The sequence below is a fragment of the Rhagoletis pomonella genome, unplaced genomic scaffold (assembly GCF_013731165.1).
Source record: "Rhagoletis pomonella isolate Grant_MI unplaced genomic scaffold, Rhpom_1.0 Rhpom_scaffold_00007, whole genome shotgun sequence".
NCBI lineage: Eukaryota > Metazoa > Arthropoda > Insecta > Diptera > Tephritidae > Rhagoletis > Rhagoletis pomonella.
Genome location: NW_023458561.1, coordinates 47659028 through 47674620, shown reverse-complemented (window position 1 = coordinate 47674620; position 15593 = coordinate 47659028). Strand labels below are relative to the sequence as shown.

Genomic DNA, 15593 nt, shown 5'->3' with positions numbered 1-15593 from the left:
AATCGCTTAGGCGGTTACAGCGCCAAATAAGAAGAAGAAGAAGACCAGGGACTGATCTATTCGAAAAAATTGTACATATGGTCCAATTTGCTTGAAATTCGGTATAAGTATTATAGATATACATAGTTGGAAAGGGGGTTTAAGGTGCCGCAATCGGGTATAGGCTATTTACGTGTATTTATCATCTATACCAATTATATAAAGAGAAGACGTGATCTCGCTTTTTTTTTGTAATTTTGGACACCTTTTGGTTATAGGCTGTTAGTAATCTCGTTATATACAAATCGAATTTTTCATACAGCATATCTCTGGAAGTATTTGTGGTAGAGTCCTGGAACTTGATATGCTATCAATCCCTTACTCATGGAGAAAAGTTGGGGCTATTCAAAAAAGGGGCGTGGCGCCTTCCAAGCATACTGAAAATTTTACCTATCCGTAAATACATATATAATTTTTCGCGACGTGTGTTTGTGAGTGATCTCCTCCTCAACGAGGTCCACAACTTAAAACGGCAAGAGGCGCGGGAGTCGAGTTGTTGCCAAAAAAATGTCAAGTTAAGTTATTTGTCACCATAACCATTGCTGCCCTTAGAGCGTGCAATTGCTGGCTTATGCCGATGACATCAACATCATCGGTAACAAAAACCACGAAGTCTGTTCTGCCTTTTCCAAGTTGGATAAGGAAGCAAAGCGAATGGGTCTCGTGGTAAACGAAGACAAGTCGAAGTATCTCCTGTCATCAAACAAACAGTGAGCACATTCGCGTCTTTGCACCCACGTCACTGTTGACAGTTATAATTTCGAGAAAGTAGAGTATTTCATTTACTTGGGAGCCAGCATTAACACCGATAATAATGGGCCGTATGAATAAAATATAAGCAATTGCTTTTTCTTAAAATTTCGTACACTTTACTCGATTTATTCAAACAAAATTGAAGTAAAAGATATGCAATTTTAAGAAAAAGCAATCGCTTTGTTCAGGGACCGTAACGGTTATGCTTTTTATCAAGTTAAAGTTAAAAAATAATCGTTATTTTTTTACCGATATGTTTTCAGTCAAAAATAAAAGTTACCAATTGACTTACATTTTTTCGGTCAAAAATAAAAGATAAAATATGACTTTTGCTTTTTCGGTCAAAAATAAAAGTTAAAATATGACTTTTGTTTTTTTTCAGTCAAATATAAAAGTTTAAACTTGACTTTCACTTTTTCCGAAGATTACGTTCGAAATGCATTTATGGAAATAGGCACCTATAAGGAGAAGCGGATTGATGTTGATACGGACCTTATGGATTACTGGGAGAGTAAAAAATGTATATATCCCCGACTAAGAGATCAGGCATGTATTGTACATCAAGTGCCAGCGACACAAGTCAGTGTAGAACACGCGATCTCAGCAAAAAAACTTAAAAAAACTAAAAATTCATAACCTCTTATTCTGTGAAGTGTTGAAGTGTTGGCTTTAATGTTAAACATACTCTTTTTGTGCGCTTTTGCGACACCCATACAATTATCTTCACTTTTCAGAAGCCCCAGAGTAACAAATTTCGAACGAAATCAATACATTTTGTTTAATTTGTCTGCCATATTGGATCCGCCATATTGGATTTTAGAAACCTGCTATCAGATTAGTAATCAGCCACCATAAAAACTCCGAAATACTAACAAAAACCCCCGAGTAACCAGTTTCGAGCGAATTCCATAAATTTTTTTTAAATTACATAATATTACATAATATTATAATATTATTTTTATTTTAAAAAATTTTTCCGAAATATTGGATTTTTGAAACCTGACCGAAGATTTGTAATCAGTGGCCCCATAACCTAGTAGACACGAATTGGTGTACAAATCCATCAACGCCAATCTATTAAAACAGTTTTGTACCGGATAGATACTCGATACCGACCACTATGCGGTGGCACAAAAGTTCGAAAAAAAATCTTCCATAAACTTTTAAGGTTGGCTTTTCTGTCAGTCACAGAAACAAGAAAAACTTGATTTGAATTGAAGGATGTGCATCCCATCTATATATATAATACGCGAATGGATTTTTCGTTCAGGATTCGTTCGGTCGATTTTCAAAAATGGGGTGTCAAATTAAAGCGCTTCGCCTGCAGATGTGCAAACTGGTTATATTTTGTAGAACAGAGTTGCCACTTGTAGAACAATTGAATATAAATTATTTAATAAGCAATGCCATCACAACCGCACCGTTCGTTTGATTTTCCAAAATGAGGTCTCAAATTAAAAGGCTTGGACTGCAGATATGCAATAAAGTTTTATTTTTTGAAAACAGTTGCCACATTTTAAAAAATGACATTACAATTATTTAAAAATATAAATCAATCATTACAAAATGGGTATTAATCGAAATGGTTTTGAAAAGCTTCGTTTCTTAAGTTAGGGCTGCCACCTGTTTGAAAGATCTAACTTAATTAAGTTATTCAAAAAGTATATGGAATATAAAAACACCGTAGTCAAACGAAAGAATTTTAAGAAATCTTTAGTTGAGCATTTTGTATGTTTGAAGAGAGTTGCCACGTGTTTAAAAAGTTACATTCAAATCAGTGTCGGATCCAACGGGGGTTTTGGGTGTTAAACTACGTGTCAGTCAGTGGCGGACGCATGTATTATGTATTCAAAGTTTCATACATTTTTTAAACAAATAAAATCTGAAAATTAAAAAGAACTAGTTTCTAAAATTTAAATGAGAAAAAATACTTTTCTTTGTAAAACAACAAAATCTAGATTTAAAATAAAACTAATTAAAAAAAAAAATTAAAAAAAAAAAACGTGCATTCGAACCTCGGATCTCTCCAATGGCATGCCAGTGCTTTGATTGAGAAGGTAACTTTATTTTGTAAAACTTTCGTGCTAGAATAAACCAAAACTTTCAAACTATTTTTCAACTACATATCTTAGCCAGAATTACTCTGTTCGACTTATACTCTTAAGAAAATCTCGTATCCATTCAGAATCCGAAACATAACTCCATCCAAATACCCAACGCTTGGAGTGACTTCCTAAAGCTCAGCATAATACATAGATCTACATAGCTTGAAGGTCGCAGCGCTAGTGTGGCATTATAATAAAACGTATGGCATGACTGTACAAAATTGAGAAAAATAGCGTTACTACAATGATACTCAAGTTGAAAAACAGAATAGAAAAAATAGAATTCCAACAACTATGCTTAATTTTTTTTAGGGCAAATTCAGCACAACTGAAGCCCCACTTATTTCTTTGTCACACAGGTTGTTCTTTGTTAGTTTTAATTCCCCAAAAACTGTGTCAAAGCTTTAAAAACTTCTTTTATTTTTTGCGGAACAGCTGTGAAAACAAAAAACACCACAAACGCATACCCATTAATATGTCGGCGGCGACCGGAGGTACATATGTACGTGAATAAGCAAATAACAAATGACATTAAGTAGGTGCGCGGCACTTTGTCGCATACGTAAATTAAAGTACCAAAAATGCGTAATTAATGATTACGAATTATTATTTCGAGTAGTGTGGCCAGACTAGCTCAGCAGCGAAAAAGGAAAAGTGAACGAAAGCAATATATTTGTTGGTGTTAAAAGGTCATGCAGCTAGCAAAATGCTCATGCAGGACATGAGTAGCATTTCCGGAATATTTTCTTTTGTATTTTTTCGACCATTGTCGCCCTTAAACATAACCCAACGCCTACACTGGGCTAAAATAGAAAGGAATTACTCTCTTCAGCGCGCTTTGAAGCGCGGCACCTTGTCACGCACAGAAAGTAATCTAATGTTTGTATGTGACATATTTATAAATATGTACATACATATGTACATATGTATGTGTGTACGTATATTTTAATTACATACCTACAAGCATGCATATTTACAAATGTGTGCTTTTAGTGTTTATTTGTGAAATGACAAGTATTCAAAATGTCAATGAACTTACTTCTTTGGATTTATAGCACATCAAATGTATTGTATTGTATTGTATTGTATTGGACAGTGTTGATTTTGTTCTTGTTACTGTTGTTGCTGTTTGTTTGTTATGTTATAGTAGAAGTGTACAGAATAAGACGCCGCTAGACGCGCGCATAAATATTTCAAAACATTCATTTCATTGAATGTAAAAATAAATAGAATAAAACACTAAACTTAAAGCTCAAGAAAAAGCTTTCTATCACAAAATTCTCTTTCGCGCAGATGAAATCTCTGCGCTATACTCTTATAGACCAAATAGAGAAACTCTTAAATTGCATGAGCTTTTCCGCTCTTAGATGCATTCGTAAAAAACGCCGCTGAGTTGCGCGCCTCTTTGGCAATTTTTTATTTTTATTTTTTATAAATATATAAGCGCATACATATGCATATAAATATTTGTATGTTTGTAAATATCATAAAGTATTTATGTGTGTGCATTTGTTAGATTTTTAATGGCGTCCTGCCTCTCATTCATGCATTGCATTGCAGCACAAAAGCTTTAAATTGTTGTTGTTGTTATTGTTTTGGTGTTGTTTGGTAGGCGTTGTGCGCCCGTACTGCGCCGACTTTGATGCTTTGCTATAGTGCAGCTTGCATAGAAGCGTTGCAGCATTTTTATCCAACACTTTTTTTCTATTTCAACTTTATATTCTTTTAATTGCGATTTGATGCTAGAAGCGCACATTAAAACTGCTTGGCTTGGGTAAAAAAAAACTTGAAAGATAAACTTGGTAATTGAGTCTAAAGTGCAGGAATAATTTTTTCTTATAATTTAAGTTTTATTGTTTTATCTACCTAATCGAATTTTAAGACTAGTTTGTTTTGCTAAAGCTTTAAGCTAAACCGTATATTTGATGAAATTTTGATTAACTGTAATCAATTATGTACATAAATAATTTACGACTTGTTTTATAGTGTCGTAAAACTTCTGAACTTTTGAAGCTGAAGCAATCAATTTTTGAAAGAAAATAAAATTTGCTGTGTATTTTCTAGTATTTTTTTTAAACGTTCTAAAAATTGTCTGAAACATGTACTATATACATATGTATGTACATTAGACCGTAACTCTTTGAAGCAAATAAAAAGAAGCCTAAATATAAGCCAATAAGCCCAAATATTTTTGCAAGGCAATTAAACAAATTTGGCCGAACCTTAATCTTTAAGTAACACATTCGGCAGTAAAATTTTTTTTAAATAGTTGTACTGGAATAATCGAAATATGTACTTCGATAGCAAATCATTAATATTTTAAGATCCAAGTGCAAGTGCCGAGAAATTTAAAGTGGCAACACCTACGTGCCACCAAAAAGACTTTTGCAATAATATGTATTCGAGGATGAACGACAATTTTTTTTCTGTTACAGGCTAATATACATGCGTACATCGGCGTTCAACTAATTGGCGTCGAAATACAAAATGATATTGTTTGAAACTGATGTTTATTTATTTATTTTTAATAATTGTCGTTTCAAATAAAATTCAGTCTATAACATAAACCATGTAAATAAAAGTTTCAAAGCTTGCACGAATTAAAAAAAAATTAAACAAACTTTCAAAAAATGTTCATCAAAATTTCCAAATTTTCGGGTGTGCAATTTTGTAGCCCATTAAATTTTAGTCTCATAGAATGCAAGTTTCAAGTCGCTAGAAATTAGCGTTGATTTTTTAGATTTTTTTCATATAAATTATAGATTTTGATCATGCGTTATATGGAAGCAAATGTGCAACGCTCTCCACAAGAAAATCTAAGAAATCAAAGGTAATTTTTAGCGACTTCAAACTTGCACATTATTGGACTAAAATTGAAATTTTGATGAAAATTAAAAAATATTGATTTGATTTTGGTTTGATTAATTTTTTTGAAATCTGTGCAATGTTTGAAACTTTTATTTCGTCAGTTTAAACTAATAAAAAACTTATTAAAAATAAATAAATAAACATAAGTTGCAAGCAATATCATTTTAATTTCGGTGCTAATTAGATGAACGCAGGCGTATATGAGCAAATCTCACGAGCTGTTTTTTTAGTATCACTTCCTTCTCTTGACAGAAAAAAACGCTATAAAATTCTTCTTGCACATGTATATTTCAATCAATGAAGTTCCAGATACAGGTATGTAAAATAAAAAATAAATCAAGTATTGAACATGTTTAGCCTTTATTTAGACGAAAAGTACTGAAATTACTAATTTTTTCATTGTCACTTGAAAAAAATCATAATTGTTTTTTTTTTAATAACTTTGGATAGTTTTCAAATAGAAAGTTCATTTTAGAAACAATGGACGTTGGCATCAAATACAATATACAGTGACGAGCAAAAGCATTGGCACAGTGAATTTTTCGCAATATATGCAAAGTTTTTTATTCTAATTTATTTTCGATATCTTTTTATGAAATTATAGTTCATTTTACACCAAAATCATAAAATAAAATCTCTAAACTTTGTGCACAACTCAGGAAAATTCATTAAATTTGCACACTAATTTGCAACTTTTTATTCAGATTTTTTAGAAAAATGAAAGAATGAACAATATTTTTATAAACAATTATAATAATTAAAAGATTACAACATGCAAAATATCTGTCGCAGCTATTTTGAAATATTTGAAATTTTACAATTTTTTTAATTTTAATAATGTTACATACTTCAAAATGTTAAAATTAAACGGCGAAAATGTTATTCTTGCCAAACGCGAACGAATCTAAAAAAAAAATACATTGAGTAAAAGATGACTATGATTTCAGAAACTACAATTCCATTTTTACATTAATTCTAAAATTGTTATATACATTAAGAAAGTAATACATTTATACATACATATGTGTGTAAGGAATACTGTGTAAAAATCTCCCACGCCAATATTTTGTTACTTTTAAATAATATGGCTTTTAAGTTAAGGCGTGCGCGTAAACGTGTTATACCATGTTCTGACCGACATCGAAAACATGTTTTCGTTGCTAAAACTGGTTTTCGACCTAAAACTTGTGTTTTCGTCAATGTAAAATCTGTCAAACGAAAACAAGTTTTCGCTGAAAACCACTTGAAAACTCACATTCCACTCATTCGAATCGGTGTCTGCACTAGTTTTTTTCGATTATTTATCGAAGTGGAAGTCATATTTTATCATCTTTAATACGCCATTTCGGATTTATTGTTAATTGGCTGAACAAAATAAAATAAGCATTGAAGTAAGAGGTTGTTAATGAAAATAAATTGAGGGAAAAGTATTTTGGTTTTGTATTTGTGCAGCAAAACTGTAAACAAAGGATGTAAGAAATGTCAACGAAAATACCAACAGTCGGTGTGAACAGCCTTCAGCCCACAATCCCAAAACTCGTTTTCAAGGTGTTTTCGTTGTCGGTCAGAACATTGTATTAGATAACTGCGTATGGTGCTAAGGGGCGTATACGTTACATACGCAACTAGCGGTATACATAAAGAATGTACACGAAAAAAACTGGTCGCACATAACCAAGCATAGATCGGTTAATCATAACATTAAAATAAAAATCGGTAGACACTTAAAAAGCTGGAAGCATTTTCCACCTTACTGCATCATTTATTTTTAGTAACAAAAATCAGTGTAGAAATGAGGACCAAGAAAGAAATCGATCGCGAGTTAATATTGCGCAAAAGCTGGAAAATCCCAGCATGTTCCATAACGACATCGCAAAAAAGCTAAAATTTCCAAAGTCTACCGTTACTTATGTGCTTAAAAAATACAATGAATGTTTATCTTTAAAAAGGAACCCTGGTAGTGGCAGAAAAAAAGGATTTGCTTGCGAAATTAAGGCAAAGGAAGTGTTATCTGCTTTTAAGAAAAATCCTGGACTTTCGGTAAGAGATGTCGGCAAAAAATTAAACATGTCGTCTTCGTATATACAAAAAGTATGCAAAACAGCAGGACTACGTTCTTACAAAGTGAATGCAGCACCTAATCGCAACGGTAAGCAAAATTTGTTGGCGAAACAACGTGCTCGGAAATTGTACGACAGTCTCATACAAAAATTTGGCTGTATTGTTATGGATGACGAATCGTACGTAAAAGCCGATTTTAAACAAATCCGGGGCCGCGAATTTCACACTGCAAATAAAAGAGGCAATGTTGCAGATAAATATAAAAACAAAAAGTTTGACAAATTTCCCAAAAAGTTTCTCATTTTGCAGGCAATTTGCCAATGCGGCTTCAAAAGTGATCCTTTTGTAAGCACTGGTACAATTAACCAAGAAATTTATGTTAAGGAGTGTCTGCAAAAGCGACTTTTACCTCTTATACGGCTTCATAAAGATCCAGTGCTTTTTTTGGCCTGATCTCGCGATATGTCATTACGGAAAAATGGCTTTAGGATGGTAACATAGAAACAAAGTGTATTTTGTAGCAAAAGAGGTGAATCCACCTAATTGTCCAGAGCATCGGCCGATAGAAACCTACTGGGCCGTTATGAAATCCAAACTTCTTAAGACCCACAAAGCTGTAAAAAACGCACAACAATTCAAAAATAAATGGCAGCTGGTTTCCAAGGAAATCACTGAAACTTCTGTGCAAGGGCTAATGAAGGACATAAAGTCAAAATTGCGATCGTTTGCTTATTACAAGGAGAATTAACTCTTTTTTAACGAATTTCAATAAAACTAAGTTTAGATGTAAATATATGTAAATATCGTTGAATTCCATTAATATATTTATGTTTTAGAACGTTTTAACTGTGACCAGTTTTTTTCGTGTACATTCTTTATGAGCACGAGTGGTTATTTTTACTTTTTTAGTATACCTTTTTCAAATTTTCATTTAAGTACAATTTCGCGTTGGAATCTTGTTCTTTATACAAAGCAAAAGTGTCACTTGTTGGTCACAAATTAATAGCTTTCCACGTTATTTTACGTAAGAAATGATTTCAAATATTACTCTTGTCTACAAAGACCTATAATACAATTGAGCGAAGAATTTTTTTGTACAACATTTTAAAAGTCTAAATCCCACCTTAATGGATATTTTTGGCACTTACATCTACAAAAAAAATTAAGATTTAGTTTTAAAAACCTGCTTTTTGCATTATGGTTAATCAAAATTTTGGCAATTCAGTAAGTCCAAGTACTGATCACTCAACTGGAATAATGTGCTTCTATACAGTTTTATGTCATACACTGCAAAAAACTGCAATATAACATTCAAACTTCAATCGCTTCTCGGATGGACTCCGCACCATATTTTTTGGTTCAAGCAGCAGAAAAAAATCCCGATAGAACTACATATATATGCAAATACATAAGTAGCTGGCCATTCTATTCGTGAGTACAAGCAACAGAAAGACTGCACGTAAAATATCCAGGTAAGAAAGATTGGTGATTTCTGCTGAATCCATGTTAGAAGGAATATGTTCTGACAGAAAATTCCAGATCTAAAAACTAGACTGGGAGATCTGGTAATGAATAGCCACACCTGCGGGAACTTTTTAACAAATTTTGACAAAACCTTGTGGTTTTTCGGGTTTATCATCATACCTCATCCTCTCCACATGCATAGATATTTCATTTTGGAAAAAAGTCTTATGCCTAATGCCCATATGCAAAATCATATGCGATTTCCTAACAGCTATAAATAAATAATATAATATGCGATTTCTTAATTTCTGGCAATCCTAAAAATCATTGTGTAAACAATTATTATTTATATGCAAACAGAAAGAAAAAAAAATGGTTTCTTGGGCTTTCACAGATTTTCGATTTATTTGCATGCGAAAAAAGAACGATAACGAAAACGTACATAGGAAAAGACATTTTCGCAAGTTTTGGCTACTTTTCTTTGTTTAAAAAATACGTACATGAAAATTTCAATCTTTCTAGAACGTTTATAAATATTCCGCGAATTTTAATAAATGTTGATAGAAATTGTAAACTTTTTAATCAGATTTTTTAGAATTCTTTTGAGTATACAGTTTGAAGTAGGTAGGCCATACCATTGATTTTTGACCATTTAATTAGAAAGTTCCAAATTTCGATGAAGCTTTGTCGAATTATCCAAATTTTTATGCAAAGTTTGAAATTTAGACGTACATGTTTTTTGTTAGATAACGAGCTATATTTTCTTAAAAAAATAATAAACATTATATAAATCAAAGGCAAATAGCCAAATAATGATAGAATGTCTCTTCCCTATTTATATTTTCGCCACTGTATGTATGTACATATGTATGTATGTAGTTATGTGAATTCATAAGTGTGCCTGTGTGAGTTTTTTTTGCTACCGAATGCTTATCTCGTTGGCGTGGCTTGCAGTTTGCACATACTTTCATACTACACACATACATAGTTGGAAAGGAGACGAAGGCGAACGTAGGAGTAGGCGGTGCTGGCTGAATGGACTGCGAGTCACCTTCTCGCATTAACAACAACAGAAAATAAATGTAAAGTGAAGTTAAACAAAAAATTTTAAAAAAATTTGTACGAAAACAAACCAAAATTTGAAAAAACGACTATACGTATAAAAAGGCAAATACACATAAATTTATGCATTACGACTCGCAGCTTTTCATGCCTGAGCATTTGTGTGCCTGCGTGTGTTTGCGCTTTTATGCGTGCGTGCATTTGTATGCATTACTGCAATGCAATTGACAAATTTAACCGCTTCCCACCTGTGACAACGCGCCGCAAAGTAAATAACAAAGCAAAAAAGCTATAAAAATGCAATTCAATAAAATTTCGTCTCATATTATTACTTTGGGTTTTCCTAAGTAGTTTTTCGTTTTCGATTTTTGTGCAATATTTGAACATGCAATTTTTATGTGACGTGCGCCAATGAATGCCAAGCAATTATACTTAATCAATAATAATTAAAAATAAAAACAATGAGTAAATATATGTAAGTAAGAGACTACGTTTAAAAATTTTTATAAAAAACTACTTATACTTGTATGAATGCAGATATAAGTATATGTGTATGGTGAAATTAAGTTGTGATCAAACAGTTTGCATACAATTTTGAAATAAGTAATATTTTTTTTTTTAATTGCAATTTGGCGAAAAATGGAAATACTTTGCATATTTCTGTGGGTTGATTATAGTAGATGTAAAATATCTTATAAGATCGTATGCCAAGCTTTTTATGTACAATTTTTCATAAAGAGAATGCACACAACTCCAGTTGCGCACCATGGCGAATCGAATCCTTTAATAAGCTATATAACTAAAATTGTTTCTCTGGTGTGCAGCGTATGACGTCTATGCACATTTTCGAAATAAATTTACACACCTAGCAGGCGTTGTTCTGGCTTTAGTCTATTTATGATGAATTCAAAATTCAAACCAAACAAAATTGCTAAAATCTCCAAAAACTCGTGGAAGCTGAGATCCCTTCTATGCACATTACAGTTAAGAAATTAGCCCCACGTAAAAGAGAGTGCATCAACCGACAGACTATAGGAATTTTTCTTCAGTCTTCAGCCTTCAATTTTGAACCGATTTGGAAATTTTTTCTTTATGAAGATTTTTGAATTTTTATTTTACTTTTATAAAAGCCGTCAGTGCAAAGTGCAGAGGTTTTAGAAATCTTGAAGAAAATCGATTCTTGTGTTCCTTTTGATGAATGTTGCATAATAAGAAGTAGTACAGACAATTATAGGGTTTTCCCAAAACAAAAAAAAAAATTGTAATATTGAACATTCTAAATTCTGGCTCGGGAAGTCTCTTCTAAATCTCAAAAAATTTCATTAAAAAAATATCAAATCCGTTGAAAAATGAAGACTCTGAACTATATTGAACAGTAAATTTCAGTGTGGCACCACTGTGCAGTTGTCGGGTTACCGGAGACCGGTAATTCTTTCTAAAACATTTAAATTTTAGCTAAAGGTTTCGGTGCCAGGCAGAATTTCATCAGTACATTGTTGCCTTAAATCAAAAAGGTCCTTACGAACACTTTTTCGAAACTGCATTTTCAAAGATCTTGGTAGGATATATTAAAATACACCTTAAATACAAATTTTAGTTTTAGTACCTCCTAAAAGCAACGCAGTTAGATGCCACTTTTTAAAAAGAAAGTAGAAAACTTTTCAAGCCAATATTCCATTTTTCGGGATTCTAAAAAAGTTAGTTCACTAAACTGAAGTTATCTCTGTAAGTAAGTTATCCGATTTCAAAGTTCTTTTAATTAAATTCGATTTTCTATCAAAAGGTATACAACTCTTAGGTAGAAATTACACCTTAAAGGAACAAGTTTGTTTACGATTTCTTTTGGACGTCGGAGTATAATTTTTTGGCAAGAAAATAAGCACTTGTAGATCAAAGCTCGATTGAAATTGTAAAAGATATAAGCACTTATAAAAATTTCGAATTTCAATAATTATCAGATTTTATAATTTCCTTCGCTATTCGCGATGCGCTTGGACTTGCGATACCTCAAAAGTGCTCTATCAGCTAATTTTTTATCTAATGCTGACTTCGTTATGAGAATCAGTTGATTTGAGCTATATGACAAGGGTTAATCGAAGTGGATTATCTCTGAGCTAACTTACAAGTTTATTTAGGTCGCTGATCACGATCCCGGTATCCTTATTTGTCCGCTGAAAACTCCCAACAATCCAACTCTGACAAGAGATTATTAGATGTACATAATTTTAAAGGCCTATAAATCCTCTTTTCACGACATGTTTGGTCTTTAAAGTTGAATGAAATCTAGTAATTCAAAAACCAATAAATCCACAAAACCGTACTTTCTGACCTAAAATGACAAGTCGCTACCTCTAAATAATTTTTGAAATATCTATAAAAATAGGCAATAATATTTCTCATAAAAGGGAAGAAAATTAGGGGGTGCGGTCGAGATATTAAAAAAAAAAAATTTTCGATGGGCACCCATAAATACATACTTATATTTAATGTTCTGGTGCTTGTTTTGTATCGCGAAAGCATTCATTGTTGCATTTTCAAAAAACTTTTTCTTAAAACTTTCTTTTGATTTCAGCAATGATTTATTGTTTTTTTTTTTGTACGGAAGCAGTGCCTTTGGGAACGATTCAAGAAAGATTTTGTTTTTCAAGTCATTTTCTCCTAGAAATCTGTTTTTTTTCTAGTGCACGATGGTTTCAGGGATAAGCTTGATTATTTTAAAATAAAAAAAAAAAATCTTTAATAAAGGTTTTTTAAAAAACTATAGCGTGATAGGCCCTGAATTATTTTAGAGTTGCCTAGTAAGTAATTCCAAAATTAAATTTCTGTAGAGTGCCTTATATTCATAAATTCAGCAAATACGTATGTATGTACATACATACATATATGTACATATACATATGTGTAAAAATACATACTAGGGATTCCAATCCCGCGATCCCGAAAATTTTGAAATATCGAATTGATAGTAAGAATTTGTTTATGAATTTTGAAGTATGATTTTTGTAAAATGCCGTTTTGACTGCAATTAACAAAAAGCCTGAAACTGTACTTGTAAATTGCAGTCTGAGCCTTTTTTGAAGAAGATTTCAATGAATTTACTCATAGCGTCGCTAATGTAAATGAAACAGGGAGTTTTAAGGAAAATTTAGATAATTTTTTAGATCAATCTACTCAAAACTTCCTCAAATCGAAAAACTTATAAATTGTCCGACGTGCTGGTAAAATAAGTTCAAATATTTTGTAATGGAGGAGATAGGGCTCATTATCTTCAAATGGATTATGTCTACCTTTTGACAGTTCAGTCTAAAAGTGTTGATGCTGAAATATGTTTTTGATCAGTAGGTTTTGTATGTAAAAACTGCAGAACAAGCTTAGAAGACTCCGCTTTGAATGCTTTGCTGCTCTTACGAAAACATTTTAAGTGCAATAATAACAACACCGGCAAAAAAAGGGGTGTGTGTTTTTAACCAGACCCAACTACCAACATGTATTTCGACCCGCTGAATCCGATTCTGAGATCCGTTTGACTCATACACTCTCAAAATTTCTAGTAAATTGCGAAAAAAATGGCAAAAACTTCTCCATTCGTCATTTCTTTATAGAGTAGAATAAACATGTTTAGAGAAATTGTTTTTGTATATTTTTGTTTTATGTTTTTTTTTTTTATTAAGCGTCATAAGTGGTATTTACATTATTATTTGTGTTGTATACGTTCCGCAATCACATGGTTTTTTAAATACAATTAAAAAAGTGTTTTACTTTAAAATTTGTCTGATTTAATAAATATCGCTAGCGGGGATACCAAAAAAATATCCCGAAATCCCGGTATCCCAAATTTCCTGATATTTTGGCATCCCTAATACATACATACATATGTAAAAATAAGCATGCCCACATATGAGTGCAAATGCATTATCTTAAATGTATTTTTTATTCGTATGTATGTATTTGTTTTAATCGCTATCTGTTTTTATTAAGGAAACTTCCCAGAAGTCGTCTGCCATTCAAATTGCAAAATTTTTATTTGTTTTGAACATTTGTTTGCGCTTCATTGTTGTTATTATTATTTTGGCGTATTATTTTGGCAGCGTACAGCAGGCGAAAAAGTTGTCGCTTTTCTTGTTGCTGTTTTTGTTGTAGCAACTGCATTCCAATAACAGAATTTGCCATTACAAATTTGTATGCGACAACAACGAGCAATAAAAAGCAATGTAAACAACCAAAATAACACACACATATACATATACATATATGTATATGTATTACCTGCATACACGCACGCATGCTGTGGCACGCAAACGATGCGCCATTGCTCGGAAGGTGCAACGAAAGCATGCCACAGCGTATTGTTGTTCTTTTGACGGCTTACATGCCAAAGTGCAGTATGCTTGTTAATGTTGTTGTTCTTATTGCATTTTGAAGCGGGTCTGTGGGCCGGTGCAATGCTATGTGCGAATGCGAAATCCAACGACGAAAAAGCACACAAAAACATAAAACAACAAATATGCCAACTCAAAAGCGAAGACAGATGAGGAGCTGCAATGCATGCAGTGCAAGCGTGGGGGGCGAGTGCAGCGCGAGGCGTGAATGATTGCACAAGCGACACGACATAAGCACCAGCACCAGCAACAGCAGCGGCAGCAACGACAATAAAAACAAACAAATGCAGCACAAAACAGCGTACCGAAGACTAGTCACAGCAACAATAAAATCAGTAGCTGCAACAACAACAACAACAACAGCAGAACAAACAAGAATCAAACGAGAATCAGCCACAGTCAGCCAGCCAGCTATACGCGACACACCGCCCATTGAGCCCGCGCTCGCTCACCAATCAACCAAGCAACGAACCAACTACCAAACAAACAGCCAGAGTCAACCAGCAGCTTGTCGTCGCCGCTGCCACCAGCGCGCCGCTATTTCGTTTGCCTCGTCAGCTTCGAATCGGTTCGCATTCGTATTCGCAAAGCAGCTTCGTAAGTGGGTCAACGCGATGTAGGGTCATTGCACTGCAGAAAACACTTTGCAGTTAGCACGTCGTTGGCGCATAAGCACAGTCATATGTATACTATATGTATGTGTGTGTGTGTACACAAACTGCCTGCATATGATGCCAATACAAGGCAGGCGGCAGCAAAATCAACAACAATACACGCAAACACATAGCGATCGCTTGCAGGCGCTATTAGCGTCTCCTGCTACATATGTACATACATACATCATTTTAACCGGCGTCGTCGT

The 15593-nt window shown here is 33.1% G+C and overlaps 1 protein-coding gene across 1 annotated transcript in view; it reads right to left on the bottom strand.

Moving 5' to 3' along the window:
• LOC118742949 (probable nuclear hormone receptor HR3) overlaps positions 1–15593 on the bottom strand; it is a gene marked incomplete in the record, with an annotated part of 60039 nt that overhangs the window by 8038 nt on the left and 36408 nt on the right.